The sequence below is a fragment of the Rhipicephalus sanguineus genome, chromosome 1 (genome assembly GCF_013339695.2).
Source record: "Rhipicephalus sanguineus isolate Rsan-2018 chromosome 1, BIME_Rsan_1.4, whole genome shotgun sequence".
NCBI classification, from domain to species: domain Eukaryota; kingdom Metazoa; phylum Arthropoda; class Arachnida; order Ixodida; family Ixodidae; genus Rhipicephalus; species Rhipicephalus sanguineus.
This window is the reverse complement of record NC_051176.1, coordinates 79,889,622-79,916,880: the sequence shown is the minus strand read 5'-3', so window position 1 is coordinate 79,916,880 and position 27,259 is coordinate 79,889,622. Positions and strand designations below refer to the sequence as shown.

At 50.4% G+C, this 27,259-nt stretch overlaps 1 protein-coding gene and 1 non-coding gene across 4 annotated transcripts in view; both read left to right on the top strand.

The window, feature by feature from the left end:
• Positions 1 to 27,259, top strand: part of LOC119393313 (protein vein) — a 135,089-nt gene that overhangs the window by 28,772 nt on the left and 79,058 nt on the right. The window lies entirely within an intron of this gene.
• Positions 14,311 to 14,383, top strand: Trnas-gcu (transfer RNA serine (anticodon GCU)). Its single transcript has one exon. It is a non-coding gene; the product is annotated as a tRNA-Ser (tRNA).

The window sequence follows — 27,259 nt, the reverse complement described above, 5'->3', positions numbered from 1 at the left end:
AATTTTCGGGAGGGGGTGGGGGGTTAACCCCCTCCCTCCTGGCTACGTCAATGGCGTCCGCATGCAGTGCGAGCAAGCCTTTATAGGACCAGTTGATACTATAGTATACCGGCGGCTTTCACGAAGATCAACGTAATATGTAATGCACCCCACTCCCTTTTCTCTATTTCTCTTTTTTTTTTTTTCGCGTGGCTCGTTCTATCTTTCCCTCTATCGTTCTGTTGCTCTCCTCGTGTTTCCCTTCGCCCTGAGTGTGTCGTGAACGTGCTTCATTTTTCTCGCGAAAACAAAACCGCGCTCAGTCAATGGCTGCTTTCATCTTCCACCGTGACAAAAAAAAAAAAAAAAAGACACATCGTGACGCAAGCCGCATTGACGAAAGTTTATCCACGCAGAGGCCCGAGACGCAGGATACAAGAAACAAGGATGTTCCTGCAACCTTTGACGTGTCACGTCGCACTCTATACGCCATGGACGTATAAACGCCGACCGACGTCGCATGCGTGCGTGCGTGCGCGGGCTCCTGCCAATAACCGACGCGCTGATGACGCCCGCAAAACAAGCCTAAAGTGACTTTGACGGACGACGGGACGCTGACAGCGGTGTTTGTCCGAGGGGCGACCCTGCTCGCGGCCGCAATCCATCAGTGGCGGTACCTCTCTTTTGACAGGGTTCGCGCGTCTTCGGCGTGGGCTCCGTCGAGCGCACCTTTTCTCACGCCGCCGGTGCAAAAGCGCCGCTCCGTGGCTGCTCGTGCAGATTCGACCTAGGGCTCGCCGACGTATGCATATAGCCAGAGCTGAGAGAAGCCGTGGCTGGTTCCATGAAAGCTATCTACAAGGGGGAAAAAAAATCAAGGAGACTTTTCCATATCGAGAAAATGGAGGCAAGCGAAGCTGGGCGTTTATTTATTTATTTATTTATTTATTTATTTATTTATTTATTTATTTATTTAATTATTTCGCATTGCGCAATGCTTCCTCCTCGCTGCTTCCTTCCCCCATGCCGATACACTTGGACCTTCAACGACGTGCTTAGCAGCGCAACATTTCAGTTGCTACGGGCAACAACGACGGCAATGCGCTCATACACAGGCAACAATGAAAATGTGGCAACGTGAAATGGCAAGTGACCTCGATAAAAGATCACACTGCCATATCGGAAGCGGCTGACCGCCGACGAGCCCACGATTAAGAGAGAGCATCAATTATTAGAAAACGGCGCATACACATTTGTATGTGACTGGCTCACCTTCGAGGGTCGCATTTCTTTACCGTCGCCGGCACCGGAGTTTTTTTTTTTTTTTTTTTTTTTTGCGCACGACACCACCGAATTCTATGCGTTATAACAAGCCTCACTTGAAAATTCAAAGGAAGACATGTTCTATACCCCTTTCCTGATATGTGTTGAAACCATGAGATTGTTTCTTCGTGCTTACAGCATCTTTGTATGTGGAGTAGCGCAACCGACGTTGATGCCGAGTGAAATTTGTATGTGTATTTCTGAATCAATAATTATTATGCCTAAGGGCAGACTTTCGAAAAATAAAGTAAGGTATACGGATCAGGTAGGGAATATGTCCTGGTTCAAGGGAAATGTAAAAAGCGAGGAGAAGAAAGGAGCGAATGAGGACCTATTAAAGTGGGGGCATGCAGGTTAGATGGCGCTACGAGGTTAGTTAATTTGCATACAGAATTAGCCGAGCTCGTGCGTGCGGGGGTAATTTCAAATAGCTGGCAGAGCCATTCATCTTGCGGAAGTTTTAAACGATGATGACGACCACGTTGATGGTAATGACGCCACGGTATTCTAATTATGCTGAACGATTATTGACGAAACTGTTCGGCTTTCCCCGTCCGTATAAATGCGGCAAACGTTCCGCCTTCCTCACTTGACACCACTATATGCACACGGCATTATAGAGCCCTGACCCTCATATTGCTGTTCCTTTGTTTATTCCTTTCTTTATGATCACGCTTTTACAGTGCACGCGTGTAGATCTGAGCTTCGTCGCGAGGATTCCGCGTTTTGCTCGACGCGTCCTGTATTTCTTAAACGTCGGGCACTTTCACGAGGAACTATATTGCGCCACAAACAGCGGGCGTCTGGTTTCCTTCAGTTATCGTTCACTTGCCGTAGAGCAGTTTAACATGTCAATGAGTGCGGCGGCTGCATTTTCAATGGAGGCGAAAATGTTTGAGGCCCGTGTACTTAGATTTAGGTGCACGTTAAAGATCCCCAGGAGGTCAAAATTTCCGGAGCCCTCCACTACGGCGTCTCTCATAATCAAATCGTGGTTTTGGGACGTTAAACCCCAGATATTATTATTAACATGTCAATGAGCTCTTGGTCCGTTTTGACCATCTGTGGTTCCTTGACGCGCGCCTTTAAAAAGATAAGCTAAGTCAGTGAGCGCTTTCAAATTTCCTATACGGTGGTGACGTCACGGTCAGGAATCAAAACCCTCAATTTCAATATTTTTTAGTTTTTGTGTGTAAGGGAGGGGGGGGGGGGGGAGGTTCAACCACTTTTTATGGATGCTTCTGTATGTGTGCGTGTATATACACACATGCAAATTTAATTTTTTTTTTTTTTGGGGGGGGGGGGGGGTTAAACCAGTGAGGCAAACCTAATTGCTGAGGTAGTGGGCAGCACACATACTTCAAAGCTAAAAAGCGACTCTTTCTTACGTGTCAATGAAAAAGAGCTGTCTGCTGAGCCTGCGGCTTTTTCACCGCCTTGACCCTGCTGTTATAGCCGCGCCAACGCCAAGCCAAGCTGCGCGCGGGTCGCCTCGCTTGCCGCGGAAGGCGCGCCGCGCGCGATGACGGGAGTTGTGACGGGAGACGCCCGGCATGCGCGTGCGGCTGACCCCGCGGGTGGCGGTGAAACTATATGGTGGTTTTGTTTCCATTACGAGGACCCACACGCGAAATCGATGTGTTCCGCCCGCTTGGCGTCTCCCGTCACAACCGTCCGTCATCGGATAGCGCGCGGCGCATCTTCCGCGGCGAGCAAGGTGACCCGCGCGCGCAGCTTGGCTCGGCGGTGGTGCGCGTACAACGGCGCGAAATGTATATATTTCGCGCGGCGCGCAATGCGGCCTTTTTGAAACCGCGCCGCCGAAACGCGCGAGCGCACTGCCTGACGTGCCGCGGAATTGAAAGCAGCGGCCACACGGAGCACGCACGCTGCAGGTGGGGCGTGGCGCGTCGTCGGACAATCCGCCTGGCTACCTGCCACGCGGCGCCGCAGACGGCTGAATAATCTCCGGCGCGTCTCGACGACCTGTGGCAACGCCTTGTGAGGCCCAAGTGCGCGGCCTTGAAAGCGGCGGCGGCGCGGCTTGTGTAATTCTTAAAGTTCTTGAGCAGGACGGCGATCACCGACACCGAGTGGAAGGAGAGGCGCGGAGGAGGAGCCCTCCGCGAACCATCGGCGACCGTGCCACCACCGCCGGGAGTCGCGGAGGCCACCCGCGCATATACTGTATACACTTCCCTGAATCATTGGCACGTTAATTCCTAGATATATACCGGCTGTCAGAGCCCCCCGGGTTGCGTTGAGCAGCTTCGCTGACAGGATGCGGTCAACGAGGTAGACCTCAAAAGCGACTGTATACATTGAAAGGGTGTTGTATAGAAGAAAAACAATCTAGCTTTTTTTTTCTACCCTCGATGGAGCATATTGAGGACATTATAAAGCGCCTGAAAAGAGTGTTTTCCCGTACATGCTGTTTGCCGATTGGTTTCCGTGACACCGCTGTATATATATAGGTCGGCACAGTTTCTCACGGGAGAAATTATAGCCCGCTTCAGTTTTATGCTGGACCGCGTCTTTACAGCTATATGTAAAGTCGTTTAGATCTCCTCTCCCCATGGATCGTTGGACAATATCGCCATCAGGTGCCAACACTTTCAAGTTCATTTGACGAGACACCGCTACAGCTGTCTTCCTGCACGTTGAAACCCGTCAAAATTGCCCCCCCCCCACCCCCGCCTTTTTTTTTTATGTTAACTTCTAAGAACCGGTGCGTCGTTGTGTCCTTCTGGCTGCCATCTCATTTTAGAGCTGTTGTTTCCGAGTTGCATCACTGTTCTTTCTTCTTTTTGTTGACATCCTGAATTGTGGAAGGCGGCTGGGAGTGCGTCCTTATACAGGGGCTTCCCGCCGGTGGGCTGAGCCAACGCTAAGCGTAATTTATACACTCTAACGACCGGAATTCATTTGATGAAAGCTGAAATACGTATTAGGTAAAGTTACGTACTGAGACCAAAATCCCGCTCCCCCCCCCCCCCCCCCTCCTCAAGCGGTCACTGACCTGATCATGTGCCCACGTTATTTTTAGTCTTCTCAAAAGAGGCCTTGCGTACCGGATAGCCATTAAGCAGTGCATGGAAAACAAACGGACCATCGCATATAAGGGACGGCGTTGTGTTATTACGCCAACATCGCCTTCTACCATATGAATAAAAAAAAAAGGGGGGGGGGTGGATTATGGAGGTGGGAGAGCGCTGACGCTGTTATGCTCTCTCTGTGAGCCCGTGCGGAACAACGATGCACGAATACATAACACACGGCCATTATTTATTTTTCTCGTGTATTACACAGATACACGCCGCGTAGTGACGGCCTTCGAAGTATACACCTTTTCTAGGACGGCTCCCTGGGTGCCGCCATTATACCTATATGGGCTGCGGTAAATATGCGTTACCGCCCAAAAGTGTACTGCCCAGGCAGCGACGTCAGCGTGCGTCAGCCTTTGTATACTCCCGTGCAACAGCCCAGAAAGGGGGTGCTCCGCACCTCTCCGTCTGAAAGGTCTATAGGGTGATTTTATAGTGCTATACTTCGACTGACAGTCGAAATGAAGGAATTGTTATGTTTACTGGGAAAGAGTAATGATAATCCTCATTATTTAACATACGCGTGGCGTAAGCTTCGCGCGACACAAGTTAATAATTGTTGGGGCCTAACGTCCCAACACCACGATATGATTATGAGAGACGCCGTATATAGGGAGGGCTCCGGAAACTTTGACTGTATACCTGGCGTTCTTTAATCTGCACCTAAATCTAAGTACACGGGCCTCAAGCGTTTTCGCCTCCGTCGAAAATGCGGCCGCCGCGGCCGGGATTCGATCCCGCGACCTGCGGGTCAGCACTCGAGCACCATAACCACTAGACCACCGTGGCGCGTCGCGCGACACAAGTTCGCGTATAAAAACATACTTAAGTCAATCGGACTGTTAACGCTGCTCCGCCGTGCAGCCAGTCGCAACTAATTTTTCAGTGCGTTGGGGACATTAAGTAATTCACCGTTGAGATGATCCGCCAAAACTTCTGTCCGAACCTCGTGGCTGTCGCTATGCAGAACGCGGCGCTTCTATATAAAGGCAGCCTTGAAACAAGGACTCGTAAACACCGTATTAATAATCAAAAATAAAGATTCACAGGGTCCCTCATGCATTCGCCTGAGACGACTCGAAGGCGAATGCCATCCTGTGTGGCTATTTTACCGTGCACTTTGCATCAAAGTTCAACGTTAACCAATTAGCTCCCACTAATTAACTGTTGCTGGTGTCACCCTCACTAATTAACTTTCGCTCATTAACTCAGTCTTCAATTAACTTGTTTTGATTATCAGCGCATAATTATATTTCACTAATTAACTTTGACTAATCTAACTTTCACTACAAACTCCCGCTAATTAACTCACTACGCACTACGTTTGTTTTGCCTATCATCATATACATGCAGTCATGCTTTCGCTAGCTCTCGTATGGTCTTCGCTGCCCTAGACTTCTTCAGGAAGCCGAGTCAGGCGAACGCCGCTTTCTTTTGTACTCTCTAAGCACCCGGCGCCGCTCCGCGGAAGCTTTCTATGACGTCTTCTGCCCCAGGGGATCGCCTTCCTTACCTTCTTCTTTGTCTCCTCGGTTTAGCACTTTCGGAAAGACGAAGTGATAGTTTGTTTGTTTGTTTGTTTGTTTGTTTGTTTGTTTGTTTGTTTGTTTGTTTGTTTGTTTGTTTGTTTGTTTGTTTTTCGCGCGAACGCCGCAAAGGCGAACAGAACGTGCAGCGCGCGCTCCTCGTGGACCATACACTTTATATCACGAGAACGCCGCTTTTAAAAACGTTTTTTTTTTAGTGCCGCGAGCTCTGCTTTTTCTTTTTTAATTTTTAAGGCGAAAGCCTTAGATGCCTCATCAAACGCGAAAATTGACCGTCGGTATCGGCGTCCCGCGGCGTCGGAGGCGAGCGATGCAATAAAACCTCATCTGGTGATGACGTCACCATTTGACGTCACTGTGACGTCACGTGACGTCGGGTCACATTACGCCGTCATCACATGACATCGTAGCTCGGTCCAAGGTGGGCTGATCACAGAGGCAGTGCAAAACTAGGACAGGTGCCTCCGATCCTGGAGGCAGTACAAAAACACGTTAGGTGCAGAAAGCTTTCGGAGGGTGGCGGGGCAGGATCCCTGCATCGGCTGAGAGCTTTCGCCTTCGAGTCGTCGTACGTGAATGCATAAGGGACCCCGTGAGATTTTTTTGGCCACGTGAACACCGCATCCGCAAATAAGGCTATCATGAACTAACATATTCTGAAATATAAGGCTACATACTCAGTCGAGCAAGGGTCTGTTCAAAAGTTGGATACGCTAAAAAATTTGTGAACATTGTTGCGCATACTCGTTTAATTGCACCACGAAACACCACACATTATCGTCCCTACACTCGTTAAATGCGTTCAAGGAATCGGTTGCACTTTTCCAGCAGCGTCAAGGTACTCGCGTACCGCTCCTGGTTAATTAATTAAATCAGTTATCAGCCCTTCCTAACCATTTACAAGTATATATAAACAGAAAAGCTGCATCTGAAGATGCAACTTTTGCACTGCAAAACGCCATCCCAAGTCGTTCAAGCGCTAACTTATGCATACCACCTTGTCATTTTCGCATTGATCGAGTCGCATAAAGTAGAATTTCTCTGTTTTCATGGCCGAGTTATCGTCTTCGACGTGAGCGACTACAGCTTTGAATGCGAATACCCCTAGTTATCCGTATTAGCCCCCATAAAAGCTCCGTGGTTTCAACGTCGTTGTAAGATCGTCTCTGAAACAACCAATCCTTCTACAAGTCCTCCCACCCCTGCCGTCGTCACGCAGTCAGCCTGGGCGGTGACCTTATCGTTAACATAATTTTTTGTTTTAATCACCCGTGCATGAAAATATGAAGCGTGAACACATCAAAGCGACGCTCGACTCCTCTGTAAATAGATTTCTAAACATCATCACACGAGGAAGAAAAAAAACTTATTTTTTCTGGGGGAGGAGGAGGGAGGGGAAGGAAAGGCAGGAAGGTCAACCAGACGCGCGTCCGATTTGCTATCCTACGCTGGGCGAAGGGGTTTATGGGATTAAGGAAAGATAGCGAGATAGAAAGAAGGGAACATACAAAAAAGATACACGTGAGATTAAACTACACTGCTGCGTTCCATAGGTCTGGACGCAGGATCTCAGGGGTATCACGTTCCACTGTAGATAGTCGAGTCGTGGTGCCTACTGAAGGCTTGCAAGTACTGGACATAAAACATTACCTGTAGCACGGACTGACTTAGCGTATATATGGTGATTTCAGCTTGCCGACGAAAACGCGAAGTGTGTCTAACAGTGACTGAAGCACTATGATGATTGGTTTGTCTTCTTCTGACAACTCGTCAGTCGGAGATTCAGTGTTCACTGTGGCCGATGTGCACTGTGAATCTGCACGTCACTGCGACTTCGGTAACGTAGGCCAAGCTGCAAGTTGTGTCCATGCCTTCGTCGGTGTTCAGGTTCATACCGGCCGCCGCCGAACCGCGTAACTGTGACTTCGGCAATGGAGGCCAAGTGGAACCCGCGGCAACCGTGCTTTTTAATGCATTTTGTTCTGTACCGGCTGCGAAGGGTCCGGGTGGCAAGGGAGGTGGTGAAGCAGGGCGTTCAAGGGATGCTGCAGATTCAGAGACATTGGTTTTCTTTGATGAACTTCGGCGCCGCTGGCGCCGCTTTCTGGCGGTTTCAGCAGCCTCGTATGGTCCCTCACCATTGGTTTCAATACATCTATTTCCCTTTTCATTTTTGAGCACTCTTTTGAGGAAGCTTCGTGGGGTCCATTACAATTTGAGCACATGAGAGCATTGGCTTTACAATTGTTCACGGAATGGGCTTCAGCGCAGCGAGAACCACTCGCTTATTTTCGCATACGCTTCTCACGTGACCTTGTTTCATGCAGTCATGACACTGCAGTGGCTTCGGCACAAAATGTCTTACAGGACGTCGGAAGGAGCCCACCTTTACATACGAAGGTAGAGAGTTGCCTTTAAAATGTATTTTCAAGCAGCGTGAGGTACCCAAATGAGCAACCTTGGTGATGGCGCTAGCTTCATTAGCTGGCTTGACAAGGGTATACAAGTCGGAGCTGGGAATGGCAGCGTCAACGCTGTACATGACGCCGGTGACGACGTTGGAGCCCATCGGAATGTAGGAGCGGACGTTGATTCCATCCATCTCAGTGACGATGCGTAGTCCAGTGCGGCAGCATGCGGAACATCAATCGCCATGATGTTCTTACGCCATGATGTTCTCGTCTTGGTATTTGCGCTATTCTACCGTAAGATGTTCTTACGTGGGTTCACTCTGATGTCGATGATTTCATCTGGCCAGTCCCTCGAGCAGCACTGAAACATATTGCCGTTGGGGACAGCAGGAACGGAAAGGATGGTGTTGGCCTCGGGCCTTCGCGGTGCTCTTTCATTCGGTGCGTTCGGAGATGAAGAAGCCCTAGTCGTATATCTCTTCGCCTATCGGCTTAATGCAAGTTCAAAGACGTTGTCAGATGGCCCCTCGCGTCTCAGTAGGTAGACATCAGTGTCCTCGTTGTCTCAATAAGGACCCGTCGCTTCCTGGACGTCGCCGCCACTGACGCCGCAGGACCTGGCAGATGGCCGAACTGGTCCACGTTCATCGCCGATGAATAGAGTACTAGCCTTCACGAGGTGCACATATCGTACCTACTGTAACCTATCTGGAGTCTATTCTCAATGGCGGGCTTACTTGGAACGCGTTAATTTGTTCCGTAGTTCACGGTCGACGAGTGTGGAAAATAGTCTTGGCGTTGAGCGTGTTCTTCCTTCGAAACTGTAGCCACATCGTGTAGTATACACGAAGTTGCTGCACGTTACGAATGCGGTTTCCGCTGTGGCAATTGTCCTTTAACTTTTTCCTGACCTCAGACCCTCCCCCTCTTCCCTTTATTCTGCTCTACGTTTCGCCACCGTTCTTTTGGCTGCTGGACTATTCCGCGAATCGCTCCTGTATACAGAGAGTATCTTGCGAGAAGTCAATATCCCTGTTGAAGCGGACTGAGTGAGTCAAAATGGATAAGACAATTTGACTGCACGTTCTCTCCTTTGATCTTTTCGCCCTACCCGGCAAATTTACTTTCTCTCTCACCTTGTTAAGAGAGAGAGGGGAACGGGAACGATCGCCTCACCGAGGAAATGAGAATTCGATAAAAACGAGTACTTTACCGGTCCTTGTTAAGTTTGTTCCCCCACCCCCTATGCTCACACAGTCGCGGTATATTACAGCTTTTCCGGGTACGAGCAAATATGCACAGTGTGGAAAGAAAGAAGGGCACCGGAGGAAGCGGTCCTCATCCCAGTCAGCGGCCGCGGCGGTAGATTAGAGGCACATCGGTTTGTTCTTTCCCAGGGCGAAGTGGAGGGGGGGAGCAGCCCATAATGATCCGACTCGACCGCTTGCTTGTTCGCCGACAGAGTGGATACAGCCTTGTTTGTCCAGGCGGCGGCTGCGGCGGTACCCGGTCGCACGCGCGCGATCGGAGTGTGTGTGCGTGTGTGATGCGGAGGAAGAGGGGTTTCGGAGGAGCGGGAAAGAGAGGGGGGGGGGGGGTTGTAAGCGTGCTCGACTGTTCACATAGCGAAGCAACAGTGTGTTAGCGTGCGCACTGCGAGATGCACGGTCGATAGAAGGGAGCGGGGGAAACGGCATAAAACGAACGCGCCGCGCGGCGGAGCAAGAGGGAAATAACCCGGAAGGTTTCGCGCAGCCGGGGCCAAAAAGACAACTTTATTTACGGCCCCGGCAGAAAAGACGCGCGAAGAAAACACTTGAGAGAAGATTTCTTTTTCTTTCAATCTCCTTCTTCTCTATTTATACGTATCTCTCATTTCTCTCGTTTTACGTGCTCGAGACTTCGGTCGAGTCGCGGAGGAGATGATGCGCGCGCCCGGAAGGCGTGTCCAGCAAACACACAGCGCGCACGGACCTTAGCTTCGTTGGCGAGAACGGCTTTATTGCTCGGGCAGGTGGGGCGGCGGCGGAATCGCACGCACGTACACGCACTCCACAGAGACGTCAGCGGGTACTTAGCATTTTGAAGCCTAACGACAACTCGCACGTATTATTACGGGGTGAGTTATGAGAGTCAGTCGGAGGCGGCAATCAGGGGACCGGTAAAGGGAAGCCGACCGGGCAGCGACGCGGTAGGTCGTGAGCCCTGGCGCGCCGGCAGCAGACCACCACCGCCGGGCGAAGACGACGAGCATGATGCGTATCGCGGCCGCCGCCGCAGGCTGCCCGAGAAGCCGGCTTCTCTTTGTTCGCCTAGGAGGCCCAGTGAAGATGGAAGGGGGGAGGGGGGGGGGGGAGTGTTTGTTTCGCCGGCGCGTTTTCTCTAATAGCGGTGGTAGCCAAGCGCGCGCGCGCGCCGCGCGATGTTAATTAACTTTTCGACGGACCTGGGTGTTCTGGGTTTCGCGGCCATTTTCGGAGGTATGATTTTCAGGAGGGGTAAGAAATCATCGCCGCTTGCTTTTGTGTGCTCAGTGCGGGGGTTTGGCTCGCCGGCAAGAGTGATGGAGTGAGGAAAATGGGGCGGGGACCTCTCGTACTTCCTCCTCGCCCAGGGACATCACTCGTGTCCTTACTTATTCGGCGGCAACGGTTATGCGCGCCCCCGCGAAGCGGCAGCCAGTGCCCCCCCCCCCCCCTCCCGTCCTCTCCCCCTCCGCATAACCAGCGATCGTCGTGCGAACTTCGGGGCCTGTGATTTTCAGGACCGCCGGGGGGAGGCGCCGCTTGCGGTGGGCGCGCCCGCCAGTGACACGCGGTCGCCAGATTAATTGCGGCGGCGGCCCGCGCTTGTTAAGGCGCGACCTTCCCCCGGCGATTCCTTCATTTTCTTGCGAAAGGACAACACCGAGCCGAGTGCGCGAGCCCAGCTACTAATCCGCCAAAACAGCGCGGAATCCGGTTTCGAAGACCCGGCGCGGGTAACGGCTGCACATTCGCTCCGTCCGGTTTCCCCTGCTAGATATACAAGCGAGGTGCCGTTATATGAGGTCATTTCGCTGAGCACTGCGACCTACCTACACCCGCGGCCACCGGTGTCGCTGATGCCTTCTTCCTTTTGCATGCCACTGCTCACCTTCACCTCGAGTAATGACTACTCGGACACGGCGGAAGCAGGTCGTGTGTATTATACGCCTTACCCAAGTCATCCTTAACTTGCTATGCTGGCAACATTATTCGTTCAAAGAGCGAGTAAAAGTGAGCTAACGAGCAGCTACCGGCCAACGATCGCACCTTTTGGCAACATTCATTCTTCATATGTGGTCAACTATACCGAACATCGCGATTTCGATACTTTGACACATGGGTATCCAAGACACGAAGTCCGCTCGGAAACTATGGCACATGGTTTCTCGTAGCTCTCAACTCTTCAGTCTCCGCCGAGTTTCGGCCGGTTAGACCTGCTTCGTTCCATACACTATACTATTGCTATTATAATCGCTTGTTTCAACGTTGCCCTTTCTGGTTACTTTTCGACTAAGTTTGAAGTAGTATGCAGGCGGTTCGGTGATGTAAAACTTCGACGGGACACTCAGCATCACCCCAACAGTTGGGAAAAGGTGTAAGTGAGAAAACGTGCGTATCACCGCACCTCTGCAGTCTATACAATTACCAGAAATTTTGCTCGCTCGTATGGCCTTCGCCACTAATTCGAGTAAGTTTCAACGTTTTTAGACGCTCTGCACAGGCGTAGCAGCACAGTATAGAAATTCGCTCGGAAGTGCGGCTCACAGAAGATATACTGTATACCGACAATTTCGGACGACAATTACGAGTGATTGCCTTTGTGTGTCGTTGCGTCTGAGTGTCACAGTTTTAACGATAAAAGACCATCACTAAAAAATGTCGTCCTGTGGAATGCCGGTGTGATCTCTGCATGCCGGTCGCATTCAGACTAGCCCATAAATTATTGTTTCGCTTCGGTAAACATACGCGCCGTACTTAAGGTTTCATGTTGTCAGATTATAGTTACGCGTTATATTTTGCACTAAAACTTCATTACTGCACCGTATACAGTTCATTAGAGTAAGCAGTGATTCTCGGCAGTCCTTGAAGAGCTTGGAGAGAACAAACGTTTATTTTGAGCAAGCACTTTTTTGTTTGCCCTGGGTGGGTGGCATCTTTATTCCAGGTACATATATCTACAGGTAATATAACCACATCCCGTTACTGTTCGATCAGGCTGCGTCGTCTCTTCGGTGTCGAAGAGCCTGACACCTTGACATCCGGCTGTTCTTCGGTTAGTGTTCAGGTGGCTACGGGCTACATCACCGTGTTTTCTTCCTCCAAATTCGGCATACAGTGTCAGGAACGCAAACAAGCGCAGTTGCGACCAATCCTATTCCCCCGAATTTCACCCAGCCAGCATTGAAACATAACCTTCTTTTTTTGTCTCTTTATTTTTAGCACAGAAGTGTATCGGAAAACGAATGCGAGGGTGGCACAGATAATGCGCTACGTTGACGATATAATTGGAAACCGTCCGATTAAAGTATATGCACACGCATAGGAGTGCGCCGGATTCTTCATTAAGGGGAGCGAAGTATCATCGGAACGCCCCCCCCCCTCCCCACCTTCCTCTTTGGACGAGTTTGAATGAGAACGAGCTCAGTAATGTATGAAAAGAAGGAAAATGGAAGCGATGACGTGTTTCTCACAACTGGCTGCGTTTAGTCCCCGGCTTTCCGGGTGTAAAGCTGGGAAGTAGACAGTGCCTGGAATGCAACATCGGGGATCCACGGCCGCCATTATCATCAAAAACACGTGTGACCAAGACCCTGCGCTTTAAACAACGACGGGGCAGGTCTGACTAAGTAAAGATATGGGGCCGACTTGCCCTCCCCCCTGTGTGCACGCCTATGGGCACAGACAAGCGTCGCAAGCGCCAGAGAGTGCGAGCCGTGCGGGGAAGACGCACTTGCACGACGAAAGGACGTGCGATACGGCGCCGCACTTGTATAAAACCGCGCCGAGGCGTCGCTGCATCGACGGCCATTGATTAGCGACAAGCGCGGACGGCGTGTGCCAACGAGGAAGGAATCTTCTTCGGTCGCAGTGACAGCCGGTCCGTCGGGGCCCTCTGTCGCCACCCGACCGTGTTGCACGAGCGGAATGCTGAGGGGTGCGCACATACCCGAGCAGCCTCGACCTTAGCCGCGGCACGAAGGAGGGGTGGATATAACAGCCCACAGGACGACGGCGTTTGTCGGCGCGTCTCGACCGCCCGCTGCGGATCGGGCGGCGGGGAAGGACATGTCGACGCTGGCAGGCCCAGCGCTGCCGCCGTGCATCGGCGGCGCACGCGCGCGGCGGCCACATGACGTTGGTCCCGTCGCCATTAGCATTCTCGTTCTTCTCGAGGCCCGCGGACGTCCGGGGGCTGCATGCCGCACGGGTCATGGCCGCGCGATTCTCCGGCAGCTAACGCGGTGGGCCCGAATCGCTGCGGCGAAGAACGGAACTCGGGGCAAACGAGCGTTCGCATTAACCGGTAGCGGTCGGGGCAATCTGCAGATACCATTATAAGTCGCGAAGGTGCACGTATAAGCGGGCGCGGGGCACGGCGTGAACGCCGTGGTATCGGGCGAGAACAGCCGGTGGGACGCGAGCCCGAATCCTATATGGATTTCCTGCACGACCCGAGGGTCGCGTGGGATCGAATCCCGGCCGCGGCGGCCGCATTTCGATGGAGGCACAGTGCTAGAGGCCCGTGTACTTAGATTTAGGTGCATGTTAGATGAACCCCAGGTGCCCTGAATTTCTGGAGCCCTCCAGTGCGGCGTCTCTCACAATCACATCGTGGTTTTGGGACGTTAATCCCAACAGTTATTATGAGATTTCTTGCACGCAGTGCCTTTTCCACTGACATTATCGTGACACGCGCCCCGCCGCGGTGGTCTAGTGGTTATGGCGCTCGGCTGCTGACCTGAAGGTCGCGGGATCGAATCCCGGCCGCGGCGGCTGCATTTTCGATGGAGGCGAAAATGTTTGAGGCCCGTGTACTTAGATTTAGGTGCACGTTAAAGAACCCCAGGTGGTCGAAATTTCCGGAGCCCTCCACTACGGCGTCTCTCATAATCATGTCGTGGTTTTGGGACGTTAAACCCCAGATATTATTATTATTATTATTATCGTGACACGTGCCATAACCGTGTCAGAAAATTACAGGGATAGGGTGAATATTAAAGGCGCGCTCTGTGTCAAACCCCGAAATTTCACTGCAGATATGCTTGTGGAAAATATACTAAGCGTGAGATCATACGTGCACTATCACATATGCCTTAGAAAAGGACTCTTGTGTGAGGCAACTTTCTACGCAACGTGCGTAGCGCACTTGTTGTAGAAGGGCCAGACGAAGCGCGCCACCGTCGTCAGCTGCTCTCGCCGCGGGCTCGAGCTCGGTCGGCGTTTCAGTCGACGGCGCAAGTGGATCAAGCACCGGCTGCAGCTCAGCTGAGGACCCCAATTGAAACAGGCACCCGCGCCTAAGGTCGCACGCGCGGTGGCAAAACTAGTCTCGTCCGTCGCGCCCAGCTGGAGACAAGGCCAGCCGGCTCCCTCCCCCGCACCGGGCGGCCCCGTTGGGCACAGCAGCCCTGGCAGCGGGGAACTGGCCGCCCTCTCGTCGGCCCAGCAAAAATAAGCCGCGAGAGACAAAAACGAGTGGGGTGGGGGGGCGGGGGGGTATTCTTTTTACTCGTCCCGTTCATTTGTCCCCCCTCAGGTGTACATTCTCAGCCGAGGCTCGTTAAAGGGACACGCGAATATAATAACATGCTGCATAGACTCCCACACCTTGCCTTTTTTGTCGCGTGCCTGTGATGTGTTCTATCCATGATTTTCTTATGTTCACTTTTTTTTTCTCGTCATAACCTTACCCTACAACCCACCCCGCTTCCTCCTCATGCGATCGTTTTTTTTTCTTTTGCTGTTGCTCTAAAATTGATATTGCGTTCTATCCACAACATACTGAGAGAGAGACGGAGAAGCCAAGTATAATGATTTCTGGAGAGGTTACCTATAATGACAGGCCTGGCATGCTACTCCAGGTCAGGCGCTAGCGGATGAATGAGAGTTAGATAGAAAACAACATAATAAAAATGTAGATGAGCACAAAAATGTCATGAGCGAGCGAGCGAGGAACTTTATTCAAGAACACCAAAGGGATCGGGATCAGGCGTGGAAGCGAAGAGGCTCGATCCATCTCTTCACCCGGTCAGTGGCTCCACCCAGGTCGGCACAGGAAGATGTAGCTCCTCCACTACGGCTCGGGCCCTTCGGACAGCCAAGTGTCATGAGAATAACATTTAAAAACATATATTGGAAGACAGACTTCAGCGTGAGGTCGCCTTTACCTTGTTCTGATTGTCTTCTTAACGACAAGAACAATAGTACGAATGTTTTATTTATTTATTTATTTATTTATTTATTTATTATTGGGTGTAGACCCAGCATCATGTAGTGAAACCATTGCGAGCAAACCAGAAATGTCGACATTTCTCTAAGCGAAACTTAAGCGGAATGAATATTAAAGCGTGAGTCAATTGCTGATTAGTGTTCGTGAAGGATGGATGTTTGCTATTTGTACCATATTTCGACTCTCGCGGTTTCGATTTCATGGATCCATGATTCGGTCAACTGTTGCGTGTAATGCCGTACAGGGAACGTCATATTTACACTGTCGCCTTCATGGCGTATATACGTCAGGAGAGAAGCGTTTCTTTACCTATTATACTTATTTAAAAAAAAAATAAAAAAGAGGCACAAGGACCGGGTATCCGGTGACGTTTCCCGATGCTCGCTACGTCGCCGGTTCTTCGTTTAACAGGGAAACGCTTCACTACTGTCGGACGCCAGTGACCTAGGGGCGAACATGGCGACTGTGTTAATTACGAGAATTCTTTCGGGGTTAATATATATATAGCATATTTTGATAAAGTCGTCACGATTACAAGCGCGTCACCTTCCCCTTTTGTCCCTCACTCGAAAAGAAGGCAAGGAATTTTTCAAAAAAAAAAATGGTGTCAGTGTACGATCGAAAAATGCTACTTAAGAATCGGGGTCAAGGGGTGTAAGCGGATTTTGACCCTCCGCAAAATGCTCTCTCTTATTTTTTAAATTCTTTCTATTTTCTTGTCGCACACATCTCCTTCGAGCAACGGGTCCCAGTTTTTTCTGCCGACGAAGCGCGAGTGCCGAGCCCCGGTCGCCCGGCGTGTCACGCCGCTTTCCTCCCCGCGTCTCTCAGTCGCGTCCGAACTCCAACCGCCCGTTCCTGCGCTCGTGCAGCTCCGTCCTATTCGCAGTCCCGCAGGTACATACTGTCGCACGGCCTCCTCCGTCGAGCGTGACGATTCCCGTGACGGACGGACTGCGGGAGGCGCTGCACTGCGAGAGTGGAGAGAGAGAGAGAGAGAGAGTCGAGTCCTCGCTGGACTCCGCAGTTCACGGATGCATGCGCGCACGCAACGCCGAGGTTCGAGCCCCGAGGAGAGGAGGCGCCCGGAGAGGCGTCTGAAATAGCAGCGGCGCGGCGTCTTCCTCCCCACCGTCCCCGGGCGGCACACACTTGGCCCCGCAGCCGGGATCGGGTTACGGTGCTTCTCCCGCGACGGGCGTCGGGACGACACCCCCGCGAGTCGCCATTGTTCGCTTCCCCCCGCTGCAGCACGAGCGCGGCACGCGACGGCTACAAGCCGCACGTGCAAGACTGCAGGTCTACCGCACGCGCCCTGCAAGCACGCGGCAGGCAAGCGCACGAGCCGGCCAGCGCGTGAACTGTACGCGGCGTGGCTTCGCTTATACCTTGTTTTCTTTTCATTGAGCGCAGAAAAAAGAAAAGTACTTAAAAAAGAGAGAAAACTCCGCGCGTGTAGAACACGCGGAAACGTGTCGCCAGCGCTCTCAGCGCGCTGTCCGAGCGCGATGCGTTTAAGATAACGCACAGTCGATCGCCTCTCCCCGCACATGCTCTCGAAACGCGCGCGGTTGTCGTTGCAAGCGCGGGACGAAGACCGTGCTGCAAACACACACGGACGCCTTACATTTTATTTTGAACGAAGGGGAGGGGGTGGAGGAGCGGCGGGGAGGCGCCGCCACGAGCATCTGGCACGTGCGGCATAACTTTGCTCACTACTGCGCGAGAAACAATCACTTGGTGGGCTTAAACAGCGTTCCGTAGATGTGTGTAAAGAACGTAACGCATAGCCCCGTTACCCTCTTCTACAGTGTGAGATACGTGGATTTTAACGCTAACCATAGGCCTCCCAAGCTCGGCCAGGGGGCGCTGCGTCGCACGCGTTTCGCCGCCTTTCTTGCGAAAACCGGTCGCTCCTGTCCCCACACCAGCCTTTCGACTGCGCTGTCTCCGCACATTCAGGCACCCTGCACGCGCTGTTCTCTGCTCGCCGGGCACGTGCAGCTTCACGTGTCGCTTGCTCTGAAGGTTTAGAAAGATCCCAGAGATGGAATCTTACCAGAGGAGGACGGTTGATCGACCACCTTTTCGGGACCGAGCAGGTCGTCAAGGGCGATGCTGTTTGTGCGAGCGCTACGTGCGTGCAGATGCTGAACGGGCACATTTCTTTGACATGAGTAGGGAGGTGACTGCGCGAGTTCTGTAATTATGTTACCGGTAAAACGCACATTCGTTGCGGCAGTCGTGTATACTCGGAGCTGTCAGCAACCATCCAGCACGCTTTCGCGTGCGTTTTCTATTGATAACTTTTCAATTGCTTGGATGCCAAGTTTGTCGTGCGGCTTTAAATTTATTATGAGCTCAGTGTGAAGAGCATAAATTTACATCTTCCCTGTTGAGTCACTGGCTGCATCGCAATGCGCAGTGTTCAGTTTCGTGGGAGTTTCACTTTTGCCGAGGTTTGCATCGAATGATAACAACGTCGGATCGCAAGTTTAATGTCGCCTTGGATATTTTTAGAGCTCCCTTTGACAGCATAATGATATACGCAAACAAAAAATAAATAAAATTTCATGCCCACTTCGACGATGCATGTTTCTTGCAGAGGCGTGTTTCATTTCGAATAATATCGACGCCTGATCACGCACCGTGTTCGCTTATTCGAATGTCGCTTTGGTTGTTTCGACAGCTCGCTTGGTCAGCATCATACTATACAGGGGCGTAGCCAAGGGGGGGGGGGGGGTTCAGACCCTCCCCGAAAATTTTCAATTTTGCTTGCGTATATGTACACGCACACATACAAACGCACGCACAAACATACATAAAGTATGGTTGGACCCCCCCCCCCCCCGAAAAAATTTCTGGCTACGCCTTTGATACTATACAATACCCACTGGGATCGCGCATGTTTATGATTATGCCGATATTTGTGCCCAATAATAAGCGCATCTGAATTCGCGAAGCCATCGAAAATTTAATTGCCACCTTGGTTCTTTTTTCAGCTCGTTTCCAAAGCGGCATGCAAGGCTTTTTATTACGTGCCGAACGCATGACATTAATACGAGGCACGCCGTGGTGGATTAATTCGGATTAATTTCGGCCACCTGGGTTTCTTTAACGTGTACGTAAATCTAAGTACGCCGGTGTTAGTGCATTTCGCTCCCATCGAAATGCAGCTGCTGTATGCGTGAATCGAACCCATGACCATGATTTTAGCAGCGCAACACTTCAGCCTTCTAAGCAATCACGGCGTGTCGCATGCAAGGCCAATATAAACGCTCAGTGCAAACATACAGCTTAATTCTGTTTACAGGGAGCCGCGACGGGAAATGTACCGCAATCAGCTGAATTAAACACTTAGTACTCACGGTACGTTATTTAAACTGTGGTGTAATAAGCCCAAATGCTCCACTGCTGTAACATTACAAATGGTTGACTCGGAAAGCCAGCGCGCAATCTCGAAACGTACAGCGGCTGTCTATTTGTTGTAACTTCGGTTCACAAACGCACTTCCCTTTCAAATGAGCACGATCATCGCGTTTCTCCCCGTTAATAGTTCGTAATACTGTGTACGACAAAAACTGCTTCAAGGTGACAAGACCGCGAAAGCATAGCGGCGAACTGCCATAATCCACTCTTGACGCCTCTGCTCCTCGGACTGCTTGCATTGGAAACGGTAGAACATGACAGGAAGTTTTCGGCTCTTCGACATTTTTAAACTTTTGTGACTGTTCACAATGCAGCAGGACTGCGTGCCTGCTTTCGAGTACGACGAAGGAAGGGCACCCATAGCGTGAAAAATGCGAGATAAAAGGCCCGGGGAGCACGTTCTCCGCGCGCGCGATGGGAAAACCAAGCAAGAGCGACCCGTCCCAGCTACCGGAGTTTTCCCCTCTCTCCGCTGGGGCGGCGGACGGCGCTGCACAAACTTGAGCGTTGGAGGCCTATTTCCGTCGCCAGGAAGAAATAATGCAAATTGTGAAAAAATAACAGGCAGAAGAAAATGTTTCTCCAATTTTGTCCCTCATGTACCGGCTGTTTCAAGAAGTGTGTCGAAAATCCTCAAAAATCAGGGAAATGCGATATTTGTTCGATGTCTTCACAATTACGTCTTCTGTAGCCACAGGCATCTTAAGATGGCTAAAGACATCATTTGGGTCAGTAATTAAGAATGTTAGAGTAATTAACTGTTTAATTAATGGAGTTAGGCGGTTATGTCAAATGGGAGAATTGAAGTCCTTCTTGCGAAGAACCCATTGCAGCTTTGAGATTTCCAAAAAGAGGCCTTTAGCAATAATTGCGAAGTAAATAAATTCACCCAAATTAAGCGGTGAAACTGAAACGAGAAAGAGCGCAACTGCCATATTCTTCTGAGACTTCCAGAATGAGTTAGCGTCGTTGTATCAACCATCAACTGGCTTCATTGTGTGGGTGTGTAGGCTGCGCTCGCAATTATAGCTCGCATGGTGCACATGCGTTAACGAACGAGGAAGAACTACACCTCTGTAATCGTTGTCTTGGAACAGCAATGCCATTCCGGTCGTCTGCTTGTTGCGCTCATCGGTGCTTCGGTTTCGGTTTCGCTGTTGAATATGGTTGAATTTCGTTACGCCGCAGTAATTACTGGAGGCCGCTTTTTCTGTATCTCAAAGCTGGGATGGGTACTTCGCACAATGAACTTCAATTCTCCCATTTGACATAACCGGTGAACTCCACTAATTAAAAAATTGATTAATTTAACTTTTTTGATTACTGTCCCAAATGATGTAGTTAACCATCTTAAGATGCCTGCCGCTACAGAAAACGCAATTGTGAAGGCAGCGAGCAAATATCCCATTTTCCTGATTTTTAAGGAATTTGGACACATTTCTTGAAGAGCGAGGCTCGGTCATATTTATATGTTTGTACTTATGGAATGGGCATTCTGCAATACTATGTCAAGCTTTTGACATTACAACCCATATACCTTTATAAGCTGACCAATGGGGGTGGCAACACTTTTTACTGGGTGCGCGTGATATGATTATGAGGCATGCCGTAGAGGAGGGCTCTGGAAATTTCGAACATCTGGTGTTCTTTAACGTGCCCTGACATCGCACAATACACGAGCCTCTAGCATTTGGCCTCCATCGAAATGCGATCGGCGCGGCCGGGATCGAACCCGCGACCTTCGGCTTAGCAGCCCGGCACCGTAACCATTGTATCAACGGGAATATCCGTAATTACGAGTTTCAGTGAACTTCAAGATGCCTGGACTTTAACGTATAGTTCGTGTTTCATCGAAGATTTGCGGCGGCCACATGATGACATCGCCGTCGCTGAGCGCGGTTCCGAACACTTTCCTCACACGAACATGATTGCTTGCTCATTGACCGCGACGATCGGACACCCGTGGTCACTGACAGTGGTCGGCATGAACACGGGACGACCGCCGCTGAGCAAGAAAACTTACAGATATCTTTTTTTTTTTTTTTGCGAATATTGGTAGTTATTAGAGTCATCACTGGAGGCATCGGCCAACGTACGCTGCATAACGCAAGTAGATAAAAATAAGAGAGGGCGGGATCATTTCCCAAGGGGTAATATTCAATAATAATTGCTAGAGTTTTAGGTGAAAAATTCATTTCGTTACGCCGCAGTAATTACTGGAGGCCGCTTTTTCTGTATCTCAAAGCTGGGATGGGTACTTCGCACAATGAACTTCAATTCTCCCATTTGACATAACCGGTGAACTCCACTAATTAAAAAATTGATTAATTTAACTTTTTTGATTACTGTCCCAAATGATGTAGTTAACCATCTTAAGATGCCTGCCGCTACAGAAAACGCAATTGTGAAGGCAGCGAGCAAATATCCCATTTTCCTGATTTTTAAGGAATTTGGACACATTTCTTGAAGAGCGAGGCTCGGTCATATTTATATGTTTGTACTTATGGAATGGGCATTCTGCAATACTATGTCAAGCTTTTGACATTACAACCCATATACCTTTATAAGCTGACCAATGGGGGTGGCAACACTTTTTACTGGGTGCGCGTGATATGATTATGAGGCATGCCGTAGAGGAGGGCTCTGGAAATTTCGAACATCTGGTGTTCTTTAACGTGCCCTGACATCGCACAATACACGAGCCTCTAGCATTTGGCCTCCATCGAAATGCGATCGGCGCGGCCGGGATCGAACCCGCGACCTTCGGCTTAGCAGCCCGGCACCGTAACCATTGTATCAACGGGAATATCCGTAATTACGAGTTTCAGTGAACTTCAAGATGCCTGGACTTTAACGTATAGTTCGTGTTTCATCGAAGATTTGCGGCGGCCACATGATGACATCGCCGTCGCTGAGCGCGGTTCCGAACACTTTCCTCACACGAACATGATTGCTTGCTCATTGACCGCGACGATCGGACACCCGTGGTCACTGACAGTGGTCGGCATGAACACGGGACGACCGCCGCTGAGCAAGAAAACTTACAGATATCTTTTTTTTTTTTTTGCGAATATTGGTAGTTATTAGAGTCATCACTGGAGGCATCGGCCAACGTACGCTGCATAACGCAAGTAGATAAAAATAAGAGAGGGCGGGATCATTTCCCAAGGGGTAATATTCAATAATAATTGCTAGAGTTTTAGGTGAAAAATTCACCACATGATCATGAGGTCGTAGTGGGGGGCTTTAGAATGGTTCTGATCCCCTGGGGTTCTTAAAAGTGCCCCTATAATGTAAGTACACGGGTGTCCTTGCATTTTGCCCCCATCGAAACGCGGCCGCCACGGCCGGGAATCGAACCCGCGTGCCCGAGAATACGGATTCAGAGGGCACTCACATAGGCCGTGTTTAACCAAATCAGCCGTACATATATGGACGTCCCTTATCCCAGTGGCCAGTAAACTCGCAAAAAGCTTTTATGCGGCAGTTGTTCCAACGGAAACTTGTAGACAGTCCACACAAAGGCGACCAGCCGATGTAAAATTGCCCTTTGTAACAAAACTTTTGATGGTGTTCGCGAGGTGATTTATAAAGAGCCCTGACTCTACATAACCAAAACACAGGTGACCGGACGTCAGGAGCACCAATTGCCGAAGTCCATTTAATCCGATGTCTATTCGCGAGAACTTCCAGTCAGCTAAGCAACAGAATCGTAGCGAGATGGATACCTACCAATGCGAGCATATGAACTGTATAGGCTATAGTTCATAATATATATGACAACTTCGTAAACCTGCAACTGCTCGGTTTAAACCTTGAATTAGGGCCCCTTCTATCCATATGTCACCTGCATATGTATGTCGAACACTGAGATTGACTGCATCCCTTGCTAAGCATTGCTCGTATACTTAATGGAATACTTGTGAATCTATCTGAAAGGCGTATACCTGTATACATCGTTCACCGTCACTGCCAAAGGATTTTACCGGACAGTGTATACCTAATTAGGCTAGCCAGGGACATCTTTGCGTACATTCGAGTGCATCTATGCAACGAACGACTCGACAACGAACTGACCATGCATAATGAAAGATTTCTGATACGTCCTGGCTTACTGTGGGAGCTATATACGGTGCGCGAACTCCGAAACGAAGTTCTCTGAAGGTCCGGAGCACTTTGTTATAAAGGCGTGTGACTGGAGGTGGATCACCTGTACTCCATTCAGGTACGCTACCGTGTGTCTCCAGCGAAAGATATATATCCCGAATCGTATAATCCCCTATTTCTCAACGTCCGACGTTTTCCTGCCATTGACTTGTGTTGCGAACAAATGTCCTCGTCACACAAGTGTAACAGCGTTTCCACGGAGCCACCGATGGCCACAGGATCGAGGGGCCCTTCTTGTCTTTCATCGGCGACCAAGCAAATGTCTACGGCTTGTTCTGTGTTGTTCTGTTTTGTTTTGTAGTACAGCCAGCACGATGCGGCTGCAGAGTACAAAACCGTGCACATATATTGCTTTCAATAATTTCTTCAAACTTAGCCTGGAACCGAATGCGTCAGTTTTTCATACCTGGTGGGATGTATACAGGACACATAAGGAACTTTACGAAAGTGTAGCTCTTTAAAGCGCGTTATTGGAATCAAATCTTTGGGGAAATTCTCACCGATTTGATCTATATAGCGAGACCAATATGGTCGTTAGCAGCGAAGAAAATCTACCGCGTATCGAATGCCCCAAGTTTACGCATGGGAAATCCGGTATGCACCGTGAAAAAATTACGACAGAACAGAATATATATCCTACATCTTTGTCGGACATCGTCACTGGAAAAAAAAAAAACAGTGAGGAGTGACATAACGGTCGGCATAAGTCCGAAAACTGGCCCATAAGTCGACTCGTTCAGACCCAGATTGATCCGTTAATTTGAGTCCGATTGAGCGAGCCCGGCTGGGTATACAGTATTGCGGAGTGTGAGGCCAAGTGACCCTGGCTGAGTGTAGTTGTTTCGATGAACCCAAGTGAGCAGGATTTCGGCGAGTCTGAATCCGAGTGAGGCGCGACTGAGTGCATAAAGTTTCCTAATATTAACTATAGAGGGAATTCTGGCACTGCCATCGTTCAGCCACCATGGGAATGATGGATAGTACACGGATTTGCCTAGTCTTCGTGCTTTCGGGCTTCGTACGCACTTGTGGCTTTGTTTATTGTTGTGTTTTGGTTTTGTTTCGGGTAAAAGGATGGATCACTGTGAACTTAGTGACCATATTTGAATTGGTGAGCCAAAAAAGGTCAAGTGGTGAAGTGGAACTGCTGAACGCTTGCTGATCTTCGTCTTGCGACAAAGCGGATTCAGGCGACGCGGAGCCAAACGGAGCCGAAAGAACGAAGTTTAGATAAATTCGTGTACTACCCATCATTCCCATGCTGGCTGAAGCGCCATGCGTTGCAGCTCCCATAGACACTAGCGCCAGAGTTCCCTCTAGTGTATTTAGGAAACTCTATGACTGAGTGAGCCCATAAAACGGAAATATATTTCGTGATTGTGTTTTGAGCGAGTTTCGTTTATTCTGCCGACGTATATGCCTGTAGGCAATGCCACAAAAACTGAAAAGCAACAATACGTGCCTGAGTTGTCCCGCGGGGAGTCAGAGGATCGAGAGAGATACAGTATACGCGTTGGTGGCGTTAGCGACTGTCAGCGCCACGCGCGCATACGTGCATATCCTCAGGCCAACGGCGCACCTGTCATGACGCAACATTGCGTAACCGGCGGGTTGACGGATCGCGCAATCGGGGCCTCGATGACGTGTGGGGAGAGCCCGTGGTCGGGTGACAGGAACCGGCAGAAGTGACGGCGGCGGCTTTCCAGGGAAGCTTTCCCCGCGGGGGTGCTTTGACCCAGCGACCCGCGAGAAGGCCCCGCGGTTGCAGCGCGCGCGCTTTGGAACGCGGGTCCGGGCGCCAGGCACTTGGCAGCCACCGAATGGGGTCGTCCAATCGCCGCACGCCATCGCGAGCAGCGCACACACGCACGTGCGCCGCCGCGCGTTTTCGGCAGTCAGCATGCTGAATGAACTGGAGCAGTGGGCTGGCCGCGCTTGCGGCGCTTTCTCCTCGCGGGTCTTTAGTATTGAATCGCGCCAGCTGCTTGCTCAGGGTCCGAACACCGCGCGCTGCGCGACGCGACGTTGGGCCGTGAAGACGTCACAACAAACGAATGACTCGCGTTATTATTTTTTTTTCTCTCTCTCTCTCTCTCTGCTCACATTCGTCGCTGCCGCAGTTGTCGAGTTGGTGATGAAAGGGTTAACGCGATTCCCGCTTTCCGAGTGGATTTCGTGTCCCTTCTTTTCGGAATGACAATTTCGCTTTTATAGTATGCTTTCTATTAACTTCAGTCATTTAATTCCTGTACTTGCTGTCGCATCTGCCGTTAGTTCACTTTAGCGAACTTTCTTGTTGTTGTTGTTGTTGAGATGATTTTTCTATGACTACATGTGCCTATAACTTTCCTGAAAAAGAAGATGCCTTAAAAATGCACGTGATGTGACAAACCGGACGCCTCTCTATGGAGGACTTGCTCATATAGACTACCCATAATATGGTCAACAACGAATTCGTTTTCAGTAGGAATTAAGCAGTACAGACGCAAGTGATTGGGAACATATTTAGACCGTGGTCATGTACCGCTATACCGATAGGGAGGTGTACCTCGACAGAATCAGGGCATTTCCTTGCAGAGAGTTATCGGGTTGGGTTACTTTGATATGTAGATGCTTATAACATGTGTATGTATTGTGATGTTTACATAAACCAGACAGATGCACGGAATGAAGGAAAAATAGGAGGATTAACCAGACTTCTTCCAGTTTGCTTCCATATATGTATATATATAGATAAATATAGTGGGTGTGTTCGTGTGCGTGCGTAATCTGATGTTTGCTTATACTTATAGTGCAAAGGGCGACATGCAGCAGACGACTGAGGCTATACACTTCGGTGTTGGCGCTCGTCAATACAAGCGCCAGCAGTCAGGTTTATAGTATGAGTGTATACCATACGCTACTCCTGCATGTATACTGAATTTGCTGCTCGGCTTGTGGCAGTTGTTACTTCCTTAGTATGCATTTAAGCCATGAGTGGGGCAAAGTACAAGTTCAACTTCCGAGGCCCAGCCGTCCCATCATTTCGCGGCGTGTATAAGCCTGAGTATTATAGAAACAGTAGGGCACGCCCACGCCGCAGAAATTATACAGCGATTACAATTTATACAAGCAACTTCGAAGTTGGAGCGTGGTAGGGACCTGCATGCTCGTACGATCGATGTTACACATTAAGTATATAGGCTATAGTAAGGGTACCACCGCATATGGCTGCGTATAGCACGCATTGCATTGCGAAGACGGCTAACGCAGTACGCGTCATCAATACATTGCGGGTGATCGCCTATCGAAGTCGCGCTGGCAAGCGCGATAGCAGTCTATAATAAATGCTTCCAGCCTATTCGACCATTCTAAAATAAAGTTATTTCTGCACACTCCTCTCCCATACCCCATCACCCTCCACCAATGGCGCATTTTGTCGGTCCCATATGTGTAATGGCAACAACTGCTATTATTGTATCTGCACATACGGGAACGTGTTAAAGCTCTGTCGTTTTCATGTGCAGCGGTGCTCACCTGATAACGTGACGCACCGCATGCATTCTCGACCGCGTAGCGCACATGCCTCCCTTCTTCTTCCCAAACGAGGCTTCGAGCGTGTCGTCGCAGCTGGCGCCTTCTCGGGGTGGACAGGGTGTGCGGCGCGCCCTCGTCGTTACGTGCTTGGCGAGGGGGGCGCCGCCGAGACCGCGTCTCGGGCGACGTGTATTTTGGACCGACCTCAACCCCGAGCTACGGCTTCAATTTGGAGCCTGGCTGGCGCGGCCGCCAGCGGCCCGCCGGCGCCCCTCTTTTCCGCGCCGACGATTGGGACCCCCGTCGT